Source organism: Macaca nemestrina, chromosome 4 (genome assembly GCF_043159975.1).
Source record: "Macaca nemestrina isolate mMacNem1 chromosome 4, mMacNem.hap1, whole genome shotgun sequence".
In the NCBI taxonomy this organism is placed as follows: domain Eukaryota; kingdom Metazoa; phylum Chordata; class Mammalia; order Primates; family Cercopithecidae; genus Macaca; species Macaca nemestrina.
Genome location: NC_092128.1, coordinates 150,611,872 through 150,635,295, shown reverse-complemented (window position 1 = coordinate 150,635,295; position 23,424 = coordinate 150,611,872). Strand labels below are relative to the sequence as shown.

Below are 23,424 nucleotides of genomic sequence, written 5' to 3'. Positions count from 1 at the left end.
GCGGGTGGCTCATATGCTGAGCTCTGCAGGCCGAGAGGACACCCACCCTCCAGCCGGAGAATGACCTCCCACGGCAGCCCTAGCCAGCCCCGTGTGCCCATTTAACAAAGAAAGTGAGGCTCAGAGATGGGAAGTGCCAGGTCACACAGCCAGAAAGCAGGGACTTGGCACCACCGAGCCACAGTGGCTTAGGGGATGAATCTGTGAATGCATGGAGTGGCAGACATGGGGGTCACTAAGGGAGCCCCATCAAGGGCAACCCCTGCAGACAGCAGGCCCCACACACCTGGGGTTACTGCCTATAGGGGCCACAGGCTGACTGCTGCTCAGAAAGATGATGGAAATCAGCTGGGGCCTGGGTGGAAGCCACAGCCAGCCCCGCCACACCCCACATGGGCAGGCCCACATCGGACAGGGTGCCTCCCAGCTGCCACCAAGGGCACTGTCCCACAAGCCCCAAACGCCACCCCTTCTAAGGGAAGACCCTGGCAGGCCTCTGGGTAACAGGTCAGAGAGAAGCATGCAGGCCCTGGGGCAAGGGGCTTCCCTTACCAGGTCTCAGTTTGCGTATCAACAAAATGGGGATAAAAATGCCTCCCTCTGGGAATGACAAGGAAGGAAGCATATGTTTAATCACAGTAACAACATAATGAGGCCGGGCGCGGTGGCTCAGGCCTCTAATCCCAGCACTCTGGGAGGCTGAGGCAGGCGAATCACGAGGTCATGAGTTAGAGACCAGCCTCGCCAACATGGTGAAACCCTGTCCCTACTAAAAAGACAAATACAAAACATTAGCTGGGCATGGTGGCGGGCACCTGTAGTCCCAGCTACTTGGGAGGCTGAGGCAGAAGAATCCCTTGTACCCAGGAGGCAGAGGTCGCAGTGAGCCGAGATCGCGCCACTGCACTCCAGCCTGGGTGACAGAGTGAGACTCCGTCTCAAAAAAAACAAAAACAAAAACAAAAAAAATTAGCTGGGCGTGGTGGCAGGCACCTGTAATTTCAGCTACTCGGGAGGCCGAGGCGGGAGAATCACTTGAACCCAGGAGGCGGAGGTTAGTCAGCTGAGATCATGCCATTGCACTCCAGCCTGGGCGACAGAGTGAGACTCCGTCTCAAAAAAAAAAAAAAAAAAAAAAAAATAACGATAAATAATGACAACAGGCCAGGCAAGGCGGCTCTCGCCTGTCGTCTCTGGAGGCTGAGGCGAGAGGATGGCTTGAGCCCAAGAGTTGGAGACTACAGTGGGCTGTGAGTGAGGTTTTCACACTGCACTCCAATCCGGACCACAGAATAAGACCTGGACTCAAAATATAAATAACAACCATAACCAGCCGTGGCACCGATTCACTAAAACTTGGCATGCACCAGGCACCGTGCAGGTGATTTCAAACCCTCCCGGCAACGCCCTCAGGTAGGTGGCAGCAAAGCCAGCCCCCAGCGGAGGGATTCCGTGTGTACCCTAGAGCCACCTCCTTTAAGTCCCTGTGTCGTGGACACTGTTTACAGGTGGCACGGATAAGTTATGTGGCTTTGCAGGAGATGCGGGCTCCCAGATGGCCCCGGTCCAGCCCGTGGGAGCTCACAGGCCCAAGTCCAGCCTCTGGGTCCCAAGTGCCCCCCGGCTCCCCAACAAACGGCCTCAGTGACCGCCCAAGTCCTTCTGATCAAGGCCCGGCCTGTGGACAGTGTGAGGCCGGTAGCGACCCCTGGCGTGCCGGGCCCGGGTCTTCCCGGAGTCGGGTTGCTTGGGAATGCAGCCCAAAGTGTGTGATAAACTCCATCTGAGGCTAAATACCAGCACGAGACCCATAGTCAACAAGTACCGTCAGAGATCCCAGAATGTCCAACCCAGCTTCTTTGGGGTACATGTGGGGAAACTGAGGCAGAGAAGGGCAGGGCCTCCACCTTGGGCCCCAGAGACAGGAGTGGGCAGAGCAGCAGGGGGTGCCCTCTGACCACATGCCCTGTCACCACCGCCCCATGTCCGGACCCCAACAGTCCAGTCCAGCCAGGCCCAGCCCCCTCACCGGACTCCAGCGCCAAGCCCTTGGGCCCCAGGGCCTCGGTGGCCAGTCAGTCCATCCATGCGGCCCAAGCCGGGGCAGCAGGGCCTCTGAGCCCTGCCGAGCCCCGGGCTTCCGCCTTGCTGTGGCAGGCGGATGGGTAGAAGGCTCCGGAAGCCAGCAGCCAGGGTTTGCGCAAGAGCTTACATCAGCCACCAGCTCTTCCTGCCCCAGGCTGCACGGAAGCCTAGCGGCCCAGGCCGGCCCCTGACCGGGCTTGTGAAACCCGCCCAGCAGCACCCAGGCCCGGATGCCAGCCAACGGCTCCTGCCAGCCACAGGGCTCAACGGCACCCAAAGCCCCTCCTCCCGGGCTGGGCGGGGCATCTGGGAACCCCCAGCATCCCCAGCAAGTCAGTGCCGTTCCCAGGGCCTCAGTTTGCAACTCTGTAAAATGGACACACGATCCCTACTCAGCTAGGGCAGTAAGGCCAGCACTCGCCCATCACCCGCCCCCACCTCCCTCTCCAGAACAAACTTCTCCCTGGTCACATCCCCGTGCCTGCCCGCTTTCCTGCCTGGCCCCTCAGGCACGAGCTCCCAGGCCTCCTAGAACCCTCCTCCTTCACTCCCACCTCAGGCCTCCCTGGGCCCCAGAGAAGCCCCCAACAACCACACAACCCAAGCAGGCCCCAAGTGACACTGTGACCATCCACGGCCCCTCAGAAACAGATCTGCCAGCCTCCTTGTGTATTTCATGCCTCTGTCTTCCCGAGAGTTCCCTCCCTGAAAGCGGGGACTAGCTGCCTCACTTCCTGCCACATCACAGTGGCTGGAACCTGCCACCCAGGGCATACTTGTATTGGGGATTATCCGATCGCTAAGTGTTGTTTCTTTTTTTAGAGACAGGGTCTCACTCTGTTCACCCAGGCTGCATTGCAGTGGCTCAATCACAGCTCACTGCAGCCTCCAACTCCTGAGCTCAATCAATCCTCTAGCCTCAGCTTCCTGGGTAGCAGGGACCACAGGCACACATCATCAGGCCCAACTAATTTTTTTTTTTTTTTTTTTTTTTTTTTTTTGAGATGGAGTTTCACTCTTGTTGCCTAGGGTGGAGTGCAATGGCACGATCTCGGGTCACCACAACCTCCGCCTCCCAGGTTCAAGCGATTCTCCTGCCTCAGCCTCCCAAGTACCCGGGATTACAGGCATGCACCACCACGCCCGGCTAATTTTGTATTTTTAGTAGAGATGGGGTTTCTCCATGTTGGTCAGGCTGGTCTTGAACTCCCAACCTCAGGTGATCCAACCACCTCATCCTCCCAAAGTGCTGGGATTACAGGCATGAGCCACTGTGCCTGGCCACCCACCTAATTTTTTTCTTTTTATTTTTTTCAGAGATAGGGTCTTGCTATGTTGCCCAGGCTGGTCTCAAACTCCAGGCCTCAAGCAATCCTCCTGCCTTGGCCTCCCAAAGTGCTGGGATTACGGGAGCGAGCCACCACGCCCGGCCTCTTTTTTTTAAAGACAGGGTCTCTCTCTGTTCACCCACACTGTACTACAGTGGCTCAATCATAGTTCACTACAGTCTCCAATCCTGAGCTCAATCAATCCTCTAGCCTCAGCCTCCTGGGTAGCAGGGCCCACAGGCACACACCACCATGCCCAACTAATTTTTTTTTCTTTTTTGCAGAGATGGGATCTTGCTGTGTTGCCCAGGCTGATCTCAAACTCCTGGCCTCAAGCAATCCTCCTGCCTTGGCCTCACAAAGTGCTGGGATTACAGGTGTGAGCCACCGCGCCTGGCCATAAATGAGATTTCCAGTGTTCCCAGGGCCAAAGCAAAGAAATTCACATTAGGACGAGGAGAGGGTCAAGGCATCCCGCAACCCACAAGAGAGGCTCTAAAATAAACCCTGAGGAAGCACAGGCCATCCTGCCTTGTCTCCTTGTATCTCTACACTGTACCCCAACCCCCCACAGTGCCCCCCGCCCCACCCACTGCTCACACCCACACCCAAGGACCGAGCAGTTGCCATCCCCCCGTTTCACCAAGAAGGGTGCAGGCCGCAGGGTGTCAGGGCTCACTCAGAGTTAGGCCCAGAGCTCACTGGCCTCTCCAAAGACTTGGTTGGAATCCCTCATGCCAACCTGCGGTATGGGGGTCTCCCTGCCTCCCGCCCTAGGCTGAGCTCAAGACCTAGCTCCCCAAATCAAGTAACTGGCTGCCGCCTGCTCACCCCGGTAATTATCTCACCCGACACCTTAGAAGCTAAGACCAATGACTGTCAAAACCTAAAACACAAAGCTGGGCACAGTGGTTCACACCTGTGAACCATAAAGAATAACAATAATCATAGACCAGACACAGTGGCTCAGGTCTGCCATCCCAGCACTTTGGGAGGCCGAGGTGGGCGGATCACTTGAGGCCAGGAGTTCAGCCTGGCAGACGTGGTAAAACCCTGTCTCTATTAATAATACAAAAATTAGCTGGGCGTGGTGGCACGCACCTGTAATCCCAGCTACTCGGGAGGCTGAGGCAAGGGAATTGCTTGAACCCAGGAGGCGGAAGCTGCAGTGAGCCGAGATCGCGCCACTGAACTCCAGCCTGGGCGACAGTGCGACCTGTGTCTCAAAAAAAAAAAAAAAAAAATCTAAAACACACAGCCGGGCACGATGGCTCATACCTATAATCCCAGCACTTTGGGAGGCCAAGGCAGGCGGATCACTTGAGGTCAGGAGTTCGAGACCAGCCTGGCCAATATGGTGAAACCCCCCCCCATCTCTATTATAAATACAAAAATTAGCTGGCGTGGTAGCAGGCGCCTGTAGACCCAGCTACCTGGGGAGCTGAGGTGGTGCAATCATGACTCACTGCAGCCTCAATCTCCCAGGCTCAAGCAATTGCCCCACCTTTGCCTCCTGAGTAGCTGGGACTACAGGCATGCACCACCATGTACAGCTACTTTTAATTTTTTTTCATAGAGTCAAGATCTCATTATGTTGCCCAGTCTGGGGTCTAGAACTCCTGGACTCAAGCGATCCTCCCACCTTGGCCTCCCGAAGTGCTGGGATGACAGACCTGAGCCACTGTGTCTGGTCTATGATTATTGTTATTCTTTATGGTTATAAACTCTGGAGCTCAGAGAAGCTAAGCACCTACTACGACGTCAGAGTCCGTGACTGCTTCTAGCAAAATGCCATTTATCCTTGCTTAAAATAAAAATTCAGGGCTGGGAGTGGTGGCTCATGCCTGTAATCACAGCACTTTGGGAGGCAGAGGCGGGCGGATCACCTGAGGTCAGGGGTTCTAGACCAGCCTGACCAACATGGTGAAACCCCATCTCTACTTAAAATACAAAAATTAGCCAGGCATGGTGGCGTGTCCCTATAGTCCCAGCTACTCAGGAGGCTGAGGTAGGAGAATCGCTTGAACCTAGAAGGTGGAGGGTGCAGTGAGTAGAGATCATGCCACTGCACTCCAGCCTGGGCGACAGAGTGAGACTCTCTCTCAAATAAATATTCAATTTTGAAACCACAGATAGATGGTGATTACACAGGATGAGTACACCAAATACCACTGAAGGGTGCACGTTTCAAATGGTTAATTGTATACTATGTGAATTTCACCTCCATAAAAAAAAATGCAAGCTCTAGCCCAGTGTGGTGGCTCACACCTTTAATCTCAGCACTACCTGAGGCCAAGGTGGGCAGATCACTTGAGCCCAGGAGTTCAAGACCAGCCTGGGCTGATAGAGACTCTTATCTCTACAAAAAAAAAAAAAAAATACAAAAAAATTAACCGGGTGTGGTGGTGCACGCCTGTAACCCAGCTACTCTGGAAGCTGAGGTGGGAGGATCGCTTGAACACAGAAGGCTGAGGCTGCAGTGAGCTGAGATTGCGTGCAGCCTGGGAGACAGAGCAAGACCCTGTCTCAAAAAATATATATATTGGCCGGGCACGGTGGCTCAAGCCTGTAATCCCAGCACTTTGGGAGGCCGAGACGGGTGGATCACGAGGTCAGGAGATCGAGACCATCCTGGCGAACACGGTGAAACCTCGTCTCTACTAAAAAAAATACAAACAAACTAGCTGGGGCGAGTTGGCAGGCGCCTGTAGTCCCAGCTACTCGGGAGGCTGAGGCAGGAGAATAGCGTGAACCCGGGAGGTGGAGCTTGCAGTGAGCCGAGATAGCGCCACTGCACTCCAGCCTGGGCGACAGAGCAAGACTCCGTCTCAAAAAAAAAAAAAAATATATATATATATATATATATATATATAAATAAAATTAAAACTAAGGCCAGGTGCGGTGGCTCACGCCTGTAATCCCAACACTTTGGGAGGCCGAGTGATCCATCCACCATGCCTGGCCCAGCAATGCAATCTTCCCTTTGCAACAGTAGAGCTGCTGGGGACCCTTCCAGAAACTGTATGGTGGGCACCTGAAGTTCTCCCTGGTTCGAGTCAGGGCGGGAGGCTACATGTGATCATGGTGACGATGACATCAGTTTCTTGCACAGCAAAGAACCAGAAGGCTTTGTCACTGTCAATGGGCTGGTCCAGAGTAGCTCCAGCCACCTCTGCACCTCGCCCTGAATCAGGTCCTCCCTCCAGATACAGGGAAGACCCTGCACATTCCCGCCTGTCTATACCCTAACTCCCTCACTCTCTTCTCTTATAGCTCAGCCTTCCCTAACTGCCTTTTTAACGTTGCAACTTACCCCACCACGCCCTTTCCTGAAATGTTTTTCTCCAATGCCTATCACCTGTTATCACAGGTGTTAGTTCCTTATCGTCTCTGCCCACTTAAGACAGCAAGTTTTTCTTTGAAAGGGTGTCTGCTGCCTGTTGAAAGGAAAGCACCCAGACAGTAAACAATTGGGCGTTGCTCTGTACCAATAAAACTTTCTTTATAAAAACAGGACGTGGGCCACATTTGGCCAGATTGCTCACCCCGGCGTTACTAGGAGTGCTACAGGTTATTTTCTATTCCCAGTCCTATGCTGCACATAGGAGGTACTCAAGTCGTATTTATGGTAGGAGCTGGGCACTGTGGCTCATGTCTATAATCTCAACACTTTGGAAGGCCAAAGTGGGAGGATAACCAGGAGTTTAAGAGCAGCCTGGGCAACAGAGCAAGACCCCATCCCAAAAAAACTTATTTTAGGACGGGCGTAGTGGCTCATGCCTGTAATTCCAGCACTTTGGGAGGCCAAGGCAGACAGATCACTTGAGGTCAGGAGTTTGAGACCAGCCTGGGCAACACAGTGAGACTCCATCTCTACAAAAATTAAAAACAATTAGCCATGCATGGCGGTGTGGGCCTGTAATCCCAGCTACTTAGGAGGCTGAGGTGGGAGGATGGCTTGAGCCCGGGAGGCGGAGGGCGCAGTAAGCCGAGATCGCGCCAACACACTCCAGCCTGTGACAGAGCAAGACCCCGTCTCAAAAGGACAAACAACAAAAAAAAAATCAGAAAATAATATTTATGCCTCCAGGCGTGGTGGCTCACGCCTGTAATCCCAGCACTTTGGGAGGCCGAGGCACACGGATCACCTGGCGGTCGGGAGTTTCGGACCAGCCTGGCCAACATGGTGAAACCCCGTCTCTACTAAAAATATAAAAACTAGCCGGGCGTGGTGGTGGACGCCTGTAATCCCAGCTACTCGGGAGGCTAAGGCAGGAGAATTGCCTGAACCCAGGAGACGGAAGTTGCAGTAAGCCAACACAGTGCAACTGCACTCCAGCCCTGGCAACAGACTGGGACTCTGTCTCAAAAAAAAAAAAAAAAAAAAAAAAAAAAAAAAAAACACACACACACACACACACAAAAAGAGAAAAGAAAATAGTATTTATGGTGTGGAATGGGGCAAGGTCCTGATTAGCTAGAGGAAGGGAGCCCAGGCCTTCCCTGCAGGCTTCTCTGGGACCTGCTTCTCTACCCTGTGCTCCCCCCACTCCTGTCAACTGGGAGAGGGACTGGTGTCCCTTCTACAGATGAGACTGAGGCTCTGACTCCCAAACCTACACTTCTCCACTCAGCCGCACCCAGACAGAGCAGAAGCATTCATCAGGCATAGGCTGCACATTTTCAATCCCAAACAGCCCTTCATAATCAAACACCTAACATTTAATCTTCACTCTGTTTTTTTGAGACAGAGTTTCGCTCTTGTTGCCCAGGATGGAGTCCAATGGCGTGATCTCGGCTCATCGCAACCTCCACCTCCTGGGTTCAAGCAATTCTCCTGCCTCAGCCTCCCGAGTAGCTGGGATTACAGGCATGTACCACCAGGCCCAGCTAAATTTGTATTTTTAGTAGAGACGGCGGTTTCTCCACGTTGTCAGGCTGGTCTTGAACTCCTGACCTCAGATGATCCGCCCGCCTTGGCCTCCCAAACCACCTCACCTGCTTTATCTTCATTTTTGGAAACATCTTGACCTCTCACAACAATTGCATCCCAGACTGCGCGGTCTGGTGGCTCACACCTATTAATCCTAGGACTTTGGGAGGCCGAAGCAGGAGGATCGTTTGAGGCCAGGAGTTCAAGACCAGCCTCGGCAACCTAGCAAGACCCCCCCCCCCAGCAATCTATACAAAAAAAATTTAAAAATTAGCCAGGCTTAGTGGTGCACACCTGTAGTCCCAGCTACTCCAGAGGTTGAAGGCGGGAGGATCATTTGAGCCCAGGAATTAGAAGTATTGAGCTAAGACTGTGCCACTGCACTCCAGCCTGGGCAAGAGTGAGACCCTGGCTGTTTAAAAAAAAAAAAGAAAAAAAAAAAAAGAAAAAAAGCTGCATTCCTTAAGATGTCAACAGATGATGAGAGCATCTTCATAGACTTAATCAAACCAGAATTGTCACCCAGAAAGACATTATTCTGGCCCCAAGCACTGACAGGTGACGTAGGTGTTTCCAAGATAGCAGCTAAAAATCCTGCAAGGACCCTCCGGATAGAATGACCTTCAAACTGCCACGGATCCCAAGATCCAGAGAATTCTGTAATATCTAAGCCAAAGAATGGGTTATCACTCTGGCTGTATAAAGATTCTAAGAATGCTGTAAGAATCCCAGGCAGGGCTGGGTGCAGTGGCCCATGCCTATAATCCCAGCACTTTGGGAGGCCAAGGTGGTTGGATCACGAGGTCAAGAGTTCAAGGCCAGCCTAGCCAACGTGGTAAAACCCCATCTCTATTAAGAATACAAAAATTAGCTGGGTGTGGTGGCAGGCGCCTGTAATCCCAGCTACTTAGGAGGCTGAGGCAGGAGAATTGCTTGAACCTGGGAAGTGGAGGTTGCAGTGAGCTGAGGATGTGCCACTGCACTCCAACCTGGGTGACAGAGCAAGACTCTGGCTCGAGGAAGAAAAAAAAAAAATCCCAGGCAATTTGAAAAAGAGAACCTATAAATGGCCAAACTCCATCGAAATTTCAACGCCATCAGCATTACAAAGAAGTATTAAAACAGTGATGTCATTTCCATTCCATCAAATCAGCAAATTTTTGCTTCTAGTTGTGGAGGGCGCTGGGTGGTTATAGCTGCCCAGGAAGGATGACAACTGAGCCAATTCATCTCCAGCTTTTCGAAAACAAATCCACAAGGCTTACCGAGGACTGCAGGCGCCCAGACCCACTTCTGGGGATCCCTCCTAAGGAAACAGGCAGACCTATCTACTGGGATGCTCCTGCAACCAAAATGATCTGCAGATTCCATGTAATCCCCATCAAAACCCCAGCAGCGCATGCACACTTGTGTGTAAAATGAAAAGGTGTCTCTAAAAAGTATACAGAAACGGTAGGGCACGGCGGCTCAGGCCAGTAATCCTAGCACTTTGGGAGGCCGAGGCAGGAAGATTGAGCTCAGGAGTTCACGATCAGCCTGGCCAACACGGTGAAACTCCGTCTCTACTAAAATACAAAAAAAAAAAAAAAATTAGGTGTGGCGACGTGCGCCTGTAGTCCCAGCTATTTGGGAGGCTGAGGCAGGAGAATTGCTTGAACCTGGAAGGTGGAGGTTGCACTGAGCCGAGATTGTGCCACTGCACTCCAGCCTGGGCGATAGAGTGAGACTTTGTCTCAAAAAAAAATAGTATACAGAAATTAGGCCGGGCACAGTGGCTCACACCCATAATCCCAGCACTTTGGGAAGTTGAGGCAGGAGGATCACTTGAGCTCAGGAGTTCAAGACCAGACTGGACAACATGGCAAAACCTCGTCTCTACTAAAAATACAAAAGTTAGCCAGGGCCAGGCACTGCGGCTCACATATGTAATCCCAATACTTCGGGAGGCCGAGGTGGGTGGATCACTTGAGGTTAGGAGTTTGAAACCAGCCTGGCCAACATGGTAAAACACTGTCTCTACTAAAAATACAAAAATTAGCCAAGTGTGGTGGTGCATGCCTGTAATCCCAGCTACTCAGGAGGCTGAGGCAGGAGAATCCCTCGAACCTGGGAGATGGAGGTTGCAGTGAGCCGAGATTGGGCCACTGCACTCCAGCCTAGGCAAAGAGCAAGACTCTGTCTCAAAAATAAAAATAAAAATAAAAATAAAAATAAAAAGTATACAGAAATCAGGCCAGGCACAGTGGCTCATGCCCGTAATCTCAACATTTTGAGAAGCCAAGGCAGGAGGATCATCTGAGGTCAGGAGTTTGAGACCAGTCTCGGCAACCTCATGAGACCCTGTTTCTATTTTAAAAAATAGAAAAGTATGCAGACGCTGAAATCCAAAACTCGAACATATATTTGTATACCTATGTTCACAGCATCACTATTCACAATAGTCAAGGGTGGAAAGAACCCACGTGTCCATCCATGAATCAATAAACAAAATGGGGTCCATCCAGCCAGTGGAATATTATTCAGCCCTAAAAAGGAAGGACAATCCAATACATTCTACAACATGGATGTACCTTGAGGACATGAAGCTGAGTGAAATAAGTCACACATAAACAACAAATACTAGGGCCAGGCGCGGTGGCTCACGCCTGTAATCCCAGCACTTTGGGAGGCCGAGGCAGGCAAATCACTTGAAGTCAGGAGTTGGAGACCAGCCTGACCAACATGGTGAAATCCCATCTACAAAAAATACAAAAAATAGCCCATCGTGGTGGCGGGCACCTGTAATCCCAGCTACTAGGGAGGCTGAGGTGAGAGGATCGCTTGAACCCAAGAGGCGGAGGTTGCGGTGAGCCGAGATCGCACCACTGCACTCCAGCCTGGGTAATAAAGCGAGACTCTGTCTCAAAAAAAAAAAAAATTTTTTTTAATTTTTCAAAAAACAAATACTGTATGTCATTCCACTTTTGAGGTACCTACAGTACTCACATCCGTAGACACAGAAAGTAGAGGCCGGGCACGGTGGCTCACACCTGTAATCCCTGCACTTTGGGAGGCAGAAGCAGGCGGATCGCCTGAAGTCAGGAGTTCAAGACCAGCCTGGCCAACAGGGTGAAACCCCGTCTCTATTAAAACTACAAAAATTAGCTGGGTGTGGTGGCAGGTGCCTGTAATTGAAGCCACTCAGGAGGCTGAGGCAGGAGAGTTACTTGAACCCAGGAGGCGGAGGTTGTAGTTAGCTGAGATCGTACCACTGCACTCCAGCCTGGACGACAGAGCGAGACTCTGTCTCCGGGGAAAAAAAAAGAAAAAGAAAAGAAAAACAAACCAAGAAGCAAAAAAAAAAAAAAAAATAGACAAATTCCTATCAACACCCCCACCTCCCTACCAGCCCCCAGTGTTCCTGCAGGGAGCTAGGGCCTCGAACCCCTCACCTCCCACTGTGGGACCTGGGGTGGGCATCTCACACTCTGAGCCTAAAATGGCAAGGTTCTGTGTCCCGGCCTCGCAGGGACGTCTGCGGCATCCCCCCTCCCCTCAGGTGACAGAGCTCGAGACTAGGGTGGTGGGACAGGGGCTCACCCTGCATGTCCTTGGTACTGCGGCTGGGCCATCGGACCTGTGGCCACCGCCGCCATCCTGGAGCTCCCATCCGCACAGAAAAGAGGCAAGTTAGAGTCCGAGGCTGCAGTCTCCTCCAAGATATGCTGGGACCAGAACCAGGACCAAGACTGCAGTAGCTACCAGCCTAGATCAACCTGCTTCGACCCTGCCCCACCAGGAGGGCCTGGGGGATGGCCCCAGGGAGAAGGAGGGCCCACCCCAGCCTCCTCACCCCATCCTGCCCCTCCCAGCCTCCTCACCCCATCCTGCCCCTCCTACACCTCCAGCCTCCACTCCAGCGGAAAGCCATCGCTGACCTCCCCACCAGGTGAGCAGAGTTCCAAAAAATATCCATCAAGCTGGGCTCCCAGTTACTCCCCACCTGGGACCACAGCACGAGCCGGCAATTCTGGCTTAATCCCAGTCCCTCCCCAATCCTCAAATATGGGCAGGGACTTTGTCTTGCTCCAATCAGGTACCCGGCCCACAAAATAAGTGCTCGAATTTAAATAAAAGGAATCCCAAAGGCGGCCAAGGAGAGGTCAAGGCCTCAGGCCAGCCAAGGATATGCAAATACGTCCATCTCAGCCTTGCCCCTAGGGCTCCAGACTTCGTCAATTCTCAAGCAATCACAAAGGATTTCCCCAGTGATTGGTTTCCCCCCTACGGAGACTCCACCTCCCAGGGTGGAAAAAGAGGTAGGGGTGGAGGGCCTTCTAGGAACTGCTCGGGCAAAAGCTAGAAGACATCAGATGCCTCTTAGCAGAGACAGAAGAACCAAGTCTCCCAGGCAAAGTAGCAAGAGGAGGAGTGTGAGCCTACAAGAGACTGCACGGTGTTTGATCTTTACAAATCCTTTCCCAAACACCAGAACCTCACAAAAATGACAGTAATACAGTTTCAAAAGGAACGAAAGTGGCCGGGCGCAGCAGGGGCAGATCATGAGGTTAAGAGATCGAGACCATTCTGGCCAACATGGTGAAACGCCGTCTCTGCTAAAATAAAAAAAATTAACTGGGCGTGGTGTGCGTGCCTAACCCGGGAAGCGGAGGCTGCAGTGAGCTGAGATCGGCACCACCGCACTCCAGCCTGGCGACAGAACAAGACTTCTGTCTTAACAAAAAAAAAAAAAAAAGGAAAGAAAGCGAGACAGGAGAGAAGTGGAAAGGAAAAAGGAAACATCCCCCTGGCCAGGCGCATAGCTCACGCCTGTAATCCCAGCACTTTGGGAGCCCATGGCGGGTGGATCACCTGAGGTCAGGAGTTCGAGACCAGCCTGGCCAACATGATGAAACCCCGTCTCTACTAAAAATATAAAAATTAGCTGGGTGTGGCGGCGCATGCCTGTAGTCCCAGCTACTCAGGAGGCTGAGGCAGGAGAATTGCTTGAACCCAGGAGGCGGAGGTTGCAGTGAGCCGAGATCACGCCACTGCACTCCAGCCTGAGTGACAGAGTGAGACTCCGTCTCAAAAAAAAAAAAAAAAAAACCACCATTTGGAAGCAAGAAAGCAGAGAGGGCCAGGCGCGGTGGCTCAAGCCTGTAATCTCAGCACTTTGGGAGGCCGAGACGGGCGGATCACAAGGTCAGGAGATCGAGACCATCCTGGCTAACCCGGTGAAACCCCGTCTCTACTAAAACATACAAAAAAACTAGCTGGGTGTGGTGGCGGGCGCCTCTAGTCCCAGCTACTCGGGAGGCTGAGGCCGGAGAATGATTGGCGTGAACCCAAAAGGCGGAGCTTGCAGTGAGCTGAGATCTGGCCACTGCACTCCAGCCTAGGCGACAGAGCGAGACTCCGTCTCAAAAAAAAAAAGAAAGCAGAGGGACAGAAGATGTGCAGCTTGGCAGGGTGGTGAGTGGGGAAATGAAACACTTAAGCTTGGAGCAATCAGGAAACCAGCAGTTCTGGAGACTGAACCCAGAGACCCTAGTGCCTGTAAAGCCAGGGTTCACAGAATAGCTGACAAGAGTTGGTTTCACCACAGAAGCACTGATCCCTCTGTTTACTAGGGAAAGATGGAACATTGAGGGTATGCAGTCCCAGGACTAGGGTGTGGACCAAAGGAAAAACAGGAATCGGAGTGAGAATCGTCAACCTTAACATGCACACTCAGCTCTTGGGACAGGAACAGCCTGGCTTCAATGTCAACAGGCAAGAAACCAGTGAATTCTTGCCCGTGAGATTTACAAGGTCAACAAAGAAAGATCTTTCTACAGAGGACATTCAAGAAGCTCCTCAATGGCCAACAAGTCCCACCCTTACATCTGAATCCCATCTGCTTTTTCTTAAACAAGGGGCACCTGAGAATGATCATTGGCAGGGGCCCGCGGGAAGTCTCCAAGGTGAAAGAGAAAAGAGAAAAAAGACTCAGAAAACAAAGACAATGCATGAAAGAAGAAAACGGGCCAGGCGCGGTGGCTCAAGCCTGTAATCCCAGCACTTTGGGAGGCCGAGATGAGCGGATCACGAGGTCAGGAGATCGAGACCATCTGGCTAACACGGTGAAACCCCGTCTCTACTAAAAAAATACAAAACAACTAGCCGAGCGCGGTGGCGGGCACCTGTAGCCCCAGCTACTGGGGAGGCTGAGGCAGGAGAATGGCGTGAACCCGGGAGGCGGAGCTTGCAGTGAGCCGAGATTGCGCCACTGCACTCCAGCCTGGGTGACAGCGAGACTCCGTCTCAAAAAAAAAAAAAAAAAAAAGAAAACGCCAGGGGAAAAAAATACAATTAATATCATGTATCCATGAAACAAGAACAGGATGCTATTTAAAAAAAAAAAAAACAGAGCACCCAGGTTATAAGAGCTCTTGGGACAGAAAAATATGATAGCTCAAATTTAAAAATTAAATTCTACAAAAATTGGTGTGCGCCAGGCGTGGTGGTCCCAGGAGGCTGAGGCAGGAGGGATCGTTTGAGCCCCAGTCGTTTGAGTTTGAGGTTGCAGTGAGCAGTGATTGCACCCCTGAACTCCAGCCCCAGTAACAGAGGGAGAATCTGTCTCAAAAAAAAAAAAAAAAAATTGAAATGTTAGAAGATACCATTAAGAAAATATTAAGAAAATCTCCCAGAAAGAAAAAACTGCAAGACATACAAAATACAAAAGGCGGCCAGGCGTGGTGGCTCATGCCTGTAATCCCAGCACTTTGGGAGGCCGAGACGGGCAGATCACGAGGTCAGGAGATAGAGACCATCCTGGCTAACACAATGAAACCCCGTCTCCACTAAAAATACAAAAAAAATTAGCTGGGCGTGGTGGCGGCGCCTGTAGTCCCAGCTACTCGGGAGGCTGAGGCAGGAGAATGGCGGGAACCCGGGAGGCGGAGCTTGCAGTGAGCCGAGATCGCGCCACTGCACTCCAGCCTGGGCGACGGAGCGAGACTCCGCCTCAAAAAAAAAAAAAAAAAAAAGAAAATTCAATGATTAGCCTAGGAGACCCAGGATACCTAACTAATAAGAATACTAGAGAGAAGAGCAAAAATACTGGGAAGGAAATTTAAAAATAAAACTAATACAAAAAATTTCAGTCTGAAAGACTTGAGTTTACAGTTTGCTACGGTCTATACGGCACCCAAGACAGTAAATGCAAAAAGACCCCGTAACAAAACACATCAACATGAAATTTCAGAACAGTGAAGAATAAGAATAACTGCAGCCAGGCGGAGTGGCTCATGCCTGGAGTCTCAGCACTCTGGGAGACCGAGGTGGGTGAATCACCTGAGGCCAGAAGTTCAAAACCAGCCTGGCCAACATTGTAAAACCCCATCTTCACTAAAAATACAAAAGTTAGTCAGGTGTGATGGTATAAGACTATAATCCCAGCTACTTGGGAGGCTGAGACATGAAAATCGCTTGAACCCGGGAAGCGGAGGTTGCAGTGAGCTGAGAACTCGCCACTGCAATCCAGTCTGGACAATAGAGTGTGACTCCATCTCAAAAAATAATAATAATAAAAAAAGAAGAAGAGAAGGGAAAAGAAAGAAGGCTGGGCGTGGTGGCTCACACCTGTAATTCCAGCACTTTGGGAGGCCGAGGCAGGTGGATCACTTGAGGTCAGGAGTTTGAGACCAGCCTGGTCAACATGGTGAAACTCCATCTCCGTTAAAAAAAAAATACAGAATTAGCTGGGCGTGGTGGTACATGCCTGTAATCCCAGCTACTTGCTACTTGTGAGGCTGAGGCAAGAGAATCGCTTGAACCCAGGAGGCAAAGGTTGCAATGAGCTGAGATCATGCCACTGCACTCCAGGTTGGGCTACAGAGTGAGACTCCATCTCAAAAAAAAAAAAAAAAAAAAGAAAGGGAAAGAAAGGGGGTGGCGGGAGGTTCATACACAAAGATCGGGACTCAAAATGGCATCATATTCCTGAAAAGTAACAGTGGAATATGGAAGGTGATGTTGCAATTCTTTCAGAATCCTAGAGGGAAGGCCGGATGCAGTGACTCACACCTGTAATCCCTGCTACTCAGGAGGCTGAGGCAAGAGAATCGCTTGAACCCGGGAGGCGGAGTTTGCAGTGAGCCGAGATTACGCCATTGCACTCCAGCCTGGGTGACAGAGCAAGACTTCATTAAAAAAGAAAAAAAAAATTCCTAGAGGGAAAGGGAAAGTATTTCCCAAATAGCACTCAAGTGTGAAGGTAGAACAAAAGCATTTTTCAGGCATACTAGGCCCCAAAAACGTTGCCTTCCTCGTACCCTTTCACAGAAAGTAACCGCAGGATGTGCTCTACAGAAAGGAGGCAGTAAAACAGGAAACGGGAAGGCAAGGGAATCAGACACACAGCAGAGAGGTAAAGGGAGTTTGAAGAACAATGGCTCTACAGCATACCCAAGAACCGGGCCAACCAGACTAGAGAAGGAAGATGGAAAATTTCAGGAAGGAAATCTCCAAGAAAACAAAGCAGCTCATCCAATAGATATGACAAATGAAAAAAATGTATCAAGGGACCAGAAGGCTGGCTAGGTGAGGTAACTCACACCTATAATCTCAGCACTTAGGATAGTCCAGGCAAGAGGATTATTTGAGCTCAGGAGTTCAAGACCAACCTGGGCAACATGGCGAGAGACCCCATCTCTACAAAAAATGTAACAGTTAGCCAGGTGTGGTGGAATGCACCTGTAGTCCTAGCTACTCAGGAGGCATTGAAGTGGGAGGCTCATTTGAGCCCAGGAGGTTGAGGCTGCAGTGAGTCACGAGAATGCCATGGCACTCCAGCCTGGGCAACAGAGTGAGACCCAGTCTCTTAAAAAAAAGAGAGAGAGAAACTGGAAGCCAAATATTCTAAGGAATTCCAAATGAAAAAAAAAAAAAAAAAAAAGACAGTAACTCCAGAAAATAAAGAAATGAATTTTCAGCCAGGCATGGTGGCTCATATCTGTAATCTCAGCATTTTGGGAGCCCAAGGTGGGTGGACCATCTGAGGCCACAAGTTTGAGACCAGCCTGGCCAACATGGTTAAACCCCATCTCTACTAAAAATACAAAATTTAGCCGGGAGTGGTGGCAGGCACCTGTAATCTCGGCTACTCGGGAAACTGAGGCAGGAGAATCGCTTGAACACGGGAGGTGGAGGTTGCAGTGGGCTGAGATTGCACCACTGTACTCCAGTCTGGCAGACGGAGCGAGACACTGTCCCAAAAAAAATAAAATAAAAACAAAAAAAATAAAAACAAACCTCACAACCACCAAATGAATTCATTCACTCTAATTAACCCATTTTATAGATGAAAAAATTGAGGTTTAGAAAGTCATCACATGCTCGGCCGGGCGCGGTGGCTCAAGCCTGTAATCCCAGCACTTTGGGAGGCCGAGACGGGCGGATCACGAGGTCAGGAGATCGAGACCATCCTGGCTAACACAATGAAACCCCGTCTCCACTAAAAATACAAAAAAATTAGCGGGGCGTGGTGGCGGCGCCTGTAGTCCCGGCTACTCGGGAGGCTGAGGCAGGAGAATGGCGGGAACCCGGGAGGCGGAGCTTGCAGTGAGCTGAGATCGCGCCACTGCACTCCAGCCTGGGCGACAGAGCGAGACTCCGCCTCAAAAAAAAAAAAAAAAAAAAAAAAGAAAGTCATCACATGCTCTTTAACTGGGGGAACAACACCCACACCTCAGCTTGGAGGCCATCCTTCCTCTAGATGGAGCAATGTTCTATCTGGCGATTTCAAGGAGCTTCCCGGGACCCCCAAAAGGCTCAGCAATGTGTCAAATGGTTGGTGAGGATGTGGGAAGTCAAGGTTTCCCCCCAGGCTGAGGGTCCACCACTTTCCTTATCGCCTGAAAAAACCTCACGGCAATGCTGAGTACACTGGTGGCCTGGGAGAAGTGACAAGGAACTTGAGTGGCTCCCACCTAGTGGCCTAGACTTCCTCCCAAGGCACATGCCAGGCCTCTGCGGGCAGCAGATGTGGTAAGGACCCTGGCCCTGACTGACCACTGACCAGGGCTCCCAGCAGGCCCTGGGGAGGCCCGATACCTATGCTGAGAACAGCTCCAGCCTGTCCCCTAAAAAGCTGGGCTGGGATGCCTGAAAAGCCGGTGCAAGGGTCTGGTTGGAGGACAAGGCTACAGTACATGACAGGATAGGAGGAGTCGGGCCAGACCACAGACTGGTTCATGACGGGGAGCCAAGAGCAGCCCCCGCCAGCCACATCCAAAACAAGAATACCCAATCCCCAGCCTCTCCTCAAATCTGCCCCTCCCCATCCCTCCACAAGCAGCTGGGACCCAAGCCATTGAGTTCCCCTTCCTCCTTCCCTCCTCTCCCCATCCGTCCTACTTGCCCCACCTCCAAAGGGCACAGAACCCTGGCCACCTCCAGCCTCCCTCCCTGGTCACCAATACCTCCTAATTATCTCCTGCTTCTCTCCTCGTCTACCAGACTATCTCTGGCTAGCAACCCAGCCTCATTTCTTTTGTTTTGAGACAGGGTCTCACTCTGTTGCCCAGGCTGGAGTGCATTGGTGCAATCACAACTCACCGCAGCCTCAGTCTCTGGGGCTCAAGCAATCCTCCCGTCTCAGACTCCCAAGTAGCTGGGACTTACAGGAATTTGCCACCATGCCTGACTAATTTTTTAAACATTTTGTAAAGACAAGGTCTTGCTATGTTGCCCAGACTTCTTTCCTACTCCTGGCCTCAAGCAATCCAGCCGCCTAGGCCTCCCAAAGTGGTGGGATTACAGCCATGAGCCACCATGCCCAGCCCCTAGTGTTGTTTTTAAATGCTTATTTTGAAATCATTTCCAATTCAGAAAAGTTTGAAATAGTACAACGAGGCCGGGTGCGGTGGCTCAAGCCTGTAATCCCAGCACTTTGGGAGGCTGAAACGGGCGGATCACAAGATCAGGAGATCGAGACCATCCTGGCTAACACGGTGAAACCCCCTCTCTACTAAAAAACACACACAAAAAAACTAGCCGGGCGAGTCCCAGCTACTCGGCAGGCTGAGGCAGTAGAATGGCGTAAACCCGGGAGGCGGAGCTTGCAGTTAGCTGAGATCCGGCCACTGCACCCCAGCCTGGGCAACAGAGTGAGACTGTCTCAAAAAAAAAAAAAAAGAAAAAGAAATAGTACAATGAATTGCCCTATGACCTTCACCAGATCCAACAACTGGCTGCTCTCTCACTGTCTTATTTTTTCATTTTCTTTGAGATGGAGTCTCATCCTATCTCCCAGGCTAGAGTGCAGTGGAACGATCTCGGCTCACTGCAACCTCCTGGGTTCAAGCAATACTCCTGCCTCAGCCTCCCAAGTAGCTGGGATTACAGGTGCCCTCCACCACACCCAGCTAATTTTTGTATTTTTAGTAGAGATGGGGTTTTGCCACTTTGGCCAGGCTGGTCTTGAACTCCTGACCTCAGGTGATCCACCCACTTCAGCCTCCCAAAGTGCTGGGATTACAGGCATGAACCCCACGCCCCCCTCACTATCTTTTTTGATGTTAATACTTGAGGTACCATTGTCTCCCATATATATTTTTTTCTTTTCCTGAACCATTCCAAGGACAAGTTATAGACTCTACGTCCCTTGCCTGTAAATATTTCAGTATTCTTATTTCCTAAGAACAAGGACATTCTCTTACACAACCACACACAGTTATCCACTTTATAAAACCTAACAGTGATCTGATACTATCTGCTAATCTACAGTCCATATTCCAGTTTTCTCAATTGTCCCAATGATGTTCTTTGGAGCAATTTCTTCCCTGATCCCAAGATCCAATCGAGAGCCACACATTGCCTTTAGCAGTAGCACCACTGACATTTTTTTAAGAGTCCAGACCAGTTCTGTGAAACGTCCCTCAATTTCAATTACTCCTTCCACTTAAACCCTCCACTGCCTCCTCATTCCTCAGTTTAAAATTCCAAGACCTCATGACTGGCCTTCAGGGACCTGAAGGATCCCACCTCCCCCACATTCCCTCCCACCAGCTACAGCCATTCTGCCAGCTCAGATATGCCGGGTTCTGATTTTTGTGTTCTGTCCACCTTCACCACACTTTTCTGCCCTTTGCATGCAGGAAAAAAGGTCACCCCTCCAGATCAGTTGGGTGGGGGGGGGCTGCACTAATACAGCCCCTCACCTCTCAGACCAGACCAGACCAGACCTTTACCATTTTGTTTTCTGCATGGTCTGTGTTCCTTTTTTATTTATTTTTATTTTTTTTATTTATTTTTTTTTTTTTTTGAGATGGAATCTCTGTCTCCCAGACTGGAGTATAGTGGTGTGATCTTGGCTCACTGCAACCTTCGCCTCCCGGGTTCAAGCGATTATCCTGCTTCAGCCTCCCCGAATCACTGGGATTACAGGCACCCGCCACCACGCCCAGCCAATTTTTTTGGTATTTTCAGTAGAGACGGGGTTTCGCCATGTTGGTCAGGCTGGTCTCAAACTCCTGACCTCAGGTAATCAGCCTGCCTCAGCCTCCCAAAGTGCTGGGATCACAGGAGTGAGCCACTGAGCCCGGCCTGCATAAGACTCTACAGTGTAGCGTTACATTTTTAAACATCAGATTACAAAACAATATGAGAATCCTTTCTCCAGTTGGTTGTCCAGGGAAAATTGGCAACCTTCACTGTTGGGAAACTTTCACTTAAAAATAAGTTGAAGTTAAACTGGGCATGGTGGCTCACTCACGCCTGTAATCCCAGCACTTTGGGAGGCCTGGGCAGATGGATCACCTGAGGTCAGGAGTTTGAGACCAGCCTGGCCCAGATGGCGAAACCGCATCTCTACTAAAAATACAAAAAAAATTGGCTGGGCATTGTGGCGGGTGCCTGTCATCCCAGCTACTTGAGGAGGCTGAAGCAGAAGAATCGCTTGAACCCAGGAGGCGGAGGTTGTGGTAAGCCTAGATCGCGCCACTGCACTCCAGCCTGGGCGACAGAGTGAGACTCCCTCTCAGAAAAAAAAAATCATTTGCTTAACCAAGCACAGTGGCATTGGACTATAGTCCCCACTACTCGGGAGGCTGAGACAGGAGGATCTCTAAAGCCCAGGAGTTTGAGACCAGCTGGATAACATAGGGAGACCTGTCTCTACAGAAAATTTTAAAATTAGGCCAGGCACCGTGGCTCATGCCTGTAATCCCAGCACTTTGGGAGGCCAAGGCAGGCAGATCACTTGAGGCCAGGAGTTTGAGACCAGCCTGGCCAACAGTGAAACCCTGTCTCTACTGAAAATAAAAAAAATTAGCTGGGTGTCGCAGCACACACCTGTAATCCCAGCTACTCAGGAGGCTGAGGAGGGAGAATCACTTGAACCCAGGAGGGCAGAGATTGCAATGAACCAAGACTGCACCACTGCACTCCAACCTGGCGCTGGACTTTAGTACCAGCTACTCGGGAGGCTGAGGCAGGAGAATCTCTTGAGCCCAGGAGTTTGAGACCCGCCGGACAACACAGCAAGACCCTGTCTCTACAGAAAATTTTAAAATTAGCCAGGCATGGTGGTACATACCCTAGTCCTAGCTACTCAAGAGGCCAAGGCAGGAGAAGCCCAGGAGTTTGAGGCTGCAATGAGTTATAATTGCACCACTGTACTCCATCCTGGGTGACAGAGTAAAACCCTGTCTCTAAAAATAAAAAAATGGCCAGGCGCGGTGGCTCAAGCCTGTAATCCCAGCACTTTGGGAGGCCGAGACGGGCGGATCAGGAGGTCAGGAGATCGAGACCATCCTGGCTAACCTGGTGAAACCCTGTCTCTACTAAAAAATACAAAAAACTAGCCGGGCAAGGTGGCGGGCGCCTGTAGTCCCAGCTACTCGGGAGGCTGAGGCAGGAGAATGGCATGAACCCGGGAGGCGGAGCTTGCAGTGAGCCGAGATCTGGCCACTGCACTCCAGCCTGGGCGACAGAGCGAGACTCCGTCTCAAAATAAATAAATAAATAAACAAATAAATAATTTTAAAAGTAACAAAATCAGCTGGGTGCAGTGGTGCACCCCTGAAATCCCAGCACTTTGGTAGGCCAAGGCAGGGAGACCAGGAGTTTGAGGCTGCAATGAGCTATAATTGCACCACTGCACTCCAGCCTGGGTGACAGAGTAAAACCCTGTCTCTTAAAAATTAAAAAAAAAAATTTAAGTAACAAAATCAGCTGGGTGCAGTGGTACACACCTGAAATCCAAGCACTTTGGGAGGCCAAGGCAGGAGGATTACTTGAGCTCAGGAGTTCAACACTAACGTGGGCAACACAGCAAGACCCTACCTCTACTAAAAAATACAAAAAGTTAGCAGAGCGTGGTAGCACGCGCCTGTAACTCTAGCTACTCAGGAGGCTGAGGTAGGAGGATGGACTGAGCCTGGGAGGTGGAGGTTGCAGTGAGCTGAGATCACGCTATTGCATTCCAGCCTGGGTAACAGACAAAGACCTTATCTCAAAAAAAAAAAAAAAAAAAAATTTCCTTCTGGTATTTGTGTGTTCACTCCAACTCCCCTGAATAACGTGAGCTCCAATGAGGGCAGAGACTTCTGTTGGGTTCACTGCCGCATTCCTGGGACCCGAGCGGTGCCTGGCACGCAGGAAGCACTTGGAAATTATTTGCTGAGTAAATGAGCAAGTGAGAAAAGAAGGAAAGCACCGGTGTTGGGAGCTGAAGAACCAAGAGAGAGAGCCTCCTCCCCACCAAGTGGCCCTTCCAGATTCCAGAACTCTCCCAGGGCCTCCCTTGTCGCCTCTAACCAGAGAAGGAAGCCCCTTGCAAATCGTCCTTATCTCTCCATCACTCTGCCAGCAGTCTTCACTGATGAATCTTTCCAAATCAATCCCAGTAGGCTGACAGACTGGATTCCAGAGATGGATCTGATCAAACCCTGGAGAAGGTCCATGGCCCCCTGTTGACGGCTGGCCAGGCCAGAGTGCAGGGCCTCCCCACCCAGATCCCTGAGTCCCACCCTCTAGTTCATGGACCCTCCCAGGGCCAGCCTAGGGTGCGGGGGCAGGGAGAATAAACATCCAAGTACAAAATCCTAC

The 23,424-nt window shown here is 51.0% G+C and overlaps 1 protein-coding gene across 1 annotated transcript in view; it reads right to left on the bottom strand.

Moving 5' to 3' along the window:
* LOC105497371 (trinucleotide repeat containing 18) overlaps window positions 1–23,424 on the bottom strand; it is a 124,623-nt gene that overhangs the window by 97,025 nt on the left and 4,174 nt on the right.